We start from the raw sequence: 6000 nt of genomic DNA, 5'->3' as shown, positions 1-6000 counted from the left end.
GCCTTGGCCGGGTCGCCGATGGATGTCACTCTCACCCGGCGGAAGGCTGGGGGCCGGCGTTGGAACTGCAATTTGTAGCCCCGGGTCAATGTGGAAACTACCCAGGGGTCCGGACAGCAGGCAGCCCAGTGACTGAGCTGCTGCTGGGAAAAGCAGCCGACGACCGGCCCCGTGGCCCTAGCGCCGTTGCCCCCGGCCCCCGAAGGAACCGAACGGACGGCGGTCAGGCTTGGAGGCCTGGGGCTGACGTGGTGAGCGGCGCACGGTGGAGCGAAAGTCGCCTGCCGGCTTCTTAGGATCCCGTCGCGAGGCAGCTGTGGAGGACATGCAGGGGCAGATGGAAAGGCTCTCGGCCCGCTGGAGGTAGGCCCCCTCCTGTGAAGGCCTGCAAGCCGCCGCCTGGTCTCATCAGCTTCGGCTGTGCGGTCCAATGCCTGCAGAGCTGCAGAGCCAAACAGCTCACCAGGTTCCGCCGGCACCCTGCAAAGGACCCTACGAGTCACCTCCGTCAGGGGTGACTGGGCCAGCCACACGTGACGATGAGTGTGGACAAGCGTTGACATAAGTCGACCCAACTCTCTCGAATGACAGGCAAAAGTCTGCAGTGAGGCATTGCAGATGTCACGGATGGAGTCATCCACCTGAGCATCCTGCAGGGAAGATGAGAGGGCCAAAAGGAAGTGGGAGAGGGTGTTTCCAAGGCGGCTGATGCGCGCTGCCGTGTTGTAAGCTCTGCAGACGTAGTCATCAGTGACCTTACACTGGGCAGAAGGGCACCTGGGGTCCGACTTCATTGCCTCCTCTGGAGAAACAATCAGGGCAGCAATTGCAGGTTCCACCGCTGGTATGTGGAGAATACCAACTGCCTCAGCACCCTCCATGGCAGCTAAGGCTCGCTCATCCCACCCAGGCCTGGTGAGGGCTGACGTGTCTCCCCAGCAGGAATGCAGCTCCTTCAAAAAATCATGAGAGTGCGGCACCATAGTCTTCGCCGGTGGGGGGTTGCGCCTGTAGAAAACGCTAGGAGCTTTTTCTTGACTCGGAGTGTCAGCCTGGCCAGCCTTACTGACCTCGGCATAATGCTACAATTTATGCAGGCTTCGTCGGTGATGGCCTCCTGCAGGTGATCCACGCCAAGACAGGACACACACCGGTCATGGCCATCCTCAGGCTCCAGGGACACCATACAGCTGCCAGAGGCATGCTCCATCCGGAACCAGGTGGAGAGGTAGCCAAGTAAACAACAAACAACACAAAGTGTGACGCCGCCGGGACGGGAACGCCAACACTTTGAAACACAATACTGTTACGTGTCCAAGGTGGCAGCAAAGGCAGACAGAGAGTCATAGATGAGTTACCAATATTTATCTTCAACTGAATTATTTAGACATGTTATTATTCACAAAGTTACACCAAAAGTTACACGGTTCCCTAAACACAATGTCCATCGCGACCGCGGAGCGTCGGAGAGCGTCCAAACGGTAGGGCATCACGAGGGAGGAAGTGAAGAGTGTCCAAACGATACAAAAAACCAAGGCGTCCACGAGAGCGGAGGGAGTGAAGAGACGTCCGCGTCACGAGGGAGGAGGTGAAGAGTGTTGGCGATCCAAAAAACACGACGTCCACGAAAGCTCAGGGATAGATGTGGCGTCCAAACGAAAACGCATCCACGGGCGCGGATCGGCGCGGATAGAGTCAAAGCCCCCTCTGTCCGTAATTCTCTGCGCTGTATACTGCGTGTAATCAGGAATGGGCCAATCACCAATCAACATCGCTAACCACGCATGCTGGTCTGATTGACAAAAACAAATTAGATTTCCTTGACCACAAATAATATACAGAATCATGTCAAAACAAAACAAAACAATTCAGAAACAAAGTATCAATGTAGGTTCATAACAATACCAAGTTGGGAGAGGGGGCAGGTACGCAACCTTCACCAACAAGATTATTAGTTTAGCACAAATACAACTAAGCTTGAAGAGGGACTGAAACCCTACCTCAACCCAGTTGAATCCTTCAATAATACTGTGAACACTAAACAGAGAAACACAAAACAGTTATTAGCATTCAAAGCAGCATCAACCTGCTAGTAACACAGCCCTCAGCAGCTGTGTGCAATGCTGGAAGGTGAGGGGCGGAAACGCCACCAACCCAGCAAAGCCACCAGAGCAGGTACAACATACAATGTGCAAAACGCTGGCGAAAGGCTCTCGGAGGACGAGCCTCAGCCCGTTACTCCTGCCACGGAGGCACGAGGCTGCACAAAGCCAGCAGCACGCCAGTAATAATTGTAACGGCCATGCTATACTTACGTACACCTCGACGCGCGGTCGCGAGAAGAATGAAGGAGCCGATTGCCTGCTGACACCTGAAGATATAGCCTCCCGGGGGTCATGCAGGAGTCACAGGTGACATTAGGCGAGTTTCGAATCATGCATGCGCATGCATTTGCCCCGCAAAACCAGGCATTCTGGGAAAAAAAAACGTCAAATGCTGGTGATAACTTCCCTTTGCGACATGTCACATGACTTTAAAAACTCGCGGGATCTCCAGGGTACCTCCCTCCGCATGCTTTTCTGTGCAGATGGTCTCAAATAAGTGCGGACATAAGACACTCCCCTCAACGTTGCCCTAGTTGGTTAGAATTACCACGTGGTATTTCCCACGTGAGAAAATTCCTCAGCCTCCGTCAACAACGGGACTTCAAATGCCTCGGCTTGAGTTCGTCAGCGAAGAAAGCCAGCGCCACTGGGTAGACCATGGCTGCGTTTCAATAACAGTTTGAGTCGCCCTCGCTCACTTGCCCTAAGCACTTGCCCTCGGGGGAATCCCCGCCGCCATCTTAAGGGCTGTTCCATTTCCCTTAACAGCTGAAGTGAACTCCGTGAGATCGACCCTTGAGGGCTGAGTGATCGAGTGAACAACGATGGCCACTTCAGAGCTGTATATCACCCACAATGCATTGCAGTGGTGCACGAAAAATATGTCCATGCGGTGGCGATAATGAACCTCAAACACCATTGTCTGCTGTCTATTCACCACCAAGGAAGAAGAAGAAAGAAGAAAGTAGAAAATGAATTAAATTTAATTCTTTTTCCTAAATTGTGCAATTAGACTGTCTGTTGCAGAGTTATGGCAGAGCCCACCGTTTACAAGTGTAAGTATATAAGCCGACGTATTGCCATCAAGCGTAGAATACGTCTTTGTCTCAATGAAATGAGTCTCCGCATATTTTGTGTAATTTGGAATAGGCAGTATAGCGCTACTCCAACAACGTGTGGTTGATCCATGATTGTCTGGGCTGTTAGTGAACGAGGGCAGGTATGTTCCATTTACCCCTTTCACTCCCCCTCCGCCCTCTTTCCCTCCGCCCTCCAAGTGGCCTCCGTGTGATGTCATAGCAAGGGCTGAGGGCAAGTGAGCGAGGGCGACTCAAACTGTTATTGAAACGCAGCCGTTATGTGCAAAGTCCGTGAAGTTTCCCCTGGCGCGATCGTTTTTGTTATGTATAGAATTATTAATAAAGTTTAAATTAAAAAAAAAAAAAAAAGTCTGTGAAGTGCACCTGTGTCCGACTCGACGTGGTGGGAACTTGACGTGTTTATGACGAGTTCCGGCGGAAACTCTCAAGTCTCGTGCATGCATCGGCGCAAATGCATGCGATCCGAAACTCAGCCACCACGTCCAAAGCTGCGTTTCAATAACAGTTTGAGTCGCCCTCGCTCACTTGCCCTAAGCACTTGCCCTCGGGGGAATCCCCGCCGCCATCTTAAGGGCTGTTCCATTTCCCTGAACAGCTGAAGTGAACTCCTGAGATCGACCCTTGAGGGCTGAGTGATCGAGTGAACAACGATGGTCACTTCAGAGCTGTATATCACCCACAATGCATTGCAGTGGTGCACGAAAAATATGTCCATGTGGTGGCGATAATGAACCTCAAACACCATTGTCTGCTGTCTATTCACCACCAAGGAAGAAGAAGAAAGAAGAAAGTAGAAAATGAATTAAATTTAATTCATTTTCTTAAATTGTGCAATTAGACTGTCTGTTGCAGAGTTATGGCAGAGCCCACCGTTTACAAGTGTAAGTATATAAGCCGATGTATTGCCATCAAGCACAGAATACGTCTTCGTCTCAATGAAATGTCTCCGCATATTTTGTGTAATTTGGAATAGGCAGTATAGCGCTACTCCAACAACGTGTGGTTGATCCGTGATTGTCTGGGCTGTTAGTGAACCAGGGCAGGTGTGTTCCATTTACCTCTTTCACTCCCCCTCCGCCCACTTTCCCTCCGCCCTCCAAGTGGCCTCCGTGTGACGTCATAGCAAGGGCTGAGGGCAAGTGAGCGAGGACGACTCAAACTGTTAATAGGCTTGTTTCGAATCAAGCATGCGCATGCATTTGCCTCGCAAAACAAGGCATTCTGGGAAAAAAACGTCACAAATGCTGGTGATAACTTCCCTTTGCGACATGTCACATGACTTTAAAAACTTGCGGTATCTCCAGGGTACCTCCCTTCGCATGCTTTTCTCTGCAGATGGTCTGAAATAAGTGCGGACATAAGACACTCCCCTCAACGTTGCCCTAGTTGGTTAGAATTACCATGTGGTATTTCCCACGTGAGAAAATTCCTCAGCCTCCGTCAACAACGGGAGTTCAAATGCCTCGGCTCGAATAGAAAGAAAGCCAGCGTCACTGGGCAGGCCATATTCTTTGTGCAAAGTCCGTGAAGTTTCCCCTGGAGACAGTTTTTGTCATGTATATAATTATTAATAAAGTTTAAATTAAAAAAAAAAAAAAAAAAAAGTCCGTGAAGTGCACCTGTGTCCGACTTGACGTGGTGAGAACTTGACGTGTTTATGACGAGTTCCGGCGGACACAGGTGCACTTCACAGACTTTTTTTTTTTTTTTTTTAATTTAAACTTTATTAATAATTGTATACATAACACAAACTATCGCGCCAGGGGAAACTTCACGGGCTTTGCACAAAGAATATGGCCTGCCCAGTGGCGCTGGCTTTCTTCGTCGCTGACGAACTCGAGCCGAGGCATTTGAACTCCCGTTGTTGACGGAGGCTGAGGAATTTTCTCACGTGGGAAATACCACATGATAATTCTAACCAACTAGGGCAACGTTGAGGGGAGTGTCTTATGTCCGCACTTACTTCAGACCATCTGCAGAGAAAAGCATGCGGAGGGAGGTACCCTGGAGATACCGCGAGTTTTTAAAGTCATGTGACATGTCGCAAAGGGAAGTTATCACCAGCATTTGTGACGTTTTTTTCCCCAGAATGCCTTGTTTTGCGAGGCAAATGCATGCGCATGCTTGATTCGAAACAAGCCTAATGCATCGCTTTCAACCCACAATACATCACGTTAGGTAGCGCGCTGCAGGCGGCTACATCAAGTCGAATTCGCCTATTGAAACGCAGCTCAGCATTTGTGACGTTTTTTTCCCAGAATGCCTGGTTTTGCGAGGCAAATGCATGCGCATGCATGATTCGAAACGCGCCTATTGTTGTTATTCGTACTCGACATGCGCTACCACGGGCGGAGTTATCCAGTGCTTAAAGCACCGCCTCTGGCGGTCAGTAGGGACGAAATAGAACAATGTTATTTTCTTTTCTATACAATTCATACAAAAATAAAAAATTTAAATTGCTCCAATGATAGCATAATTTCTTCTGATTTTCTTGTTTCCATTTCATTTTTGCACAGAGGTAGTGGCTATTTAGGTAAAGGGTAAGGGACAAAGTGTAAATTAAAAATCTCTCATAGAAAATGTATTTCATTTTTGACCAGAGGAATCTCAAAAGAACAAAATATAATACTGCAATCACATACAAAAGTAGTCCTTAATTTTTGTATTTCACAGCACCTTGCAACTATTTTTAATTTTTAAAAAGGTTTTAATTTTTTCAACATGACATGTATGTGTTGCACCTATTTCACAATTATATAATGGTATGTTTGATTTTTATGTATATTTGCAACAAT

This window comes from Eutrigla gurnardus (genome assembly GCF_963514095.1).
Source record: "Eutrigla gurnardus genome assembly, chromosome: 2".
Taxonomy (NCBI): Eukaryota; Metazoa; Chordata; class Actinopteri; order Perciformes; family Triglidae; genus Eutrigla; species Eutrigla gurnardus.
This window is presented reverse-complemented; position numbering follows the sequence as displayed.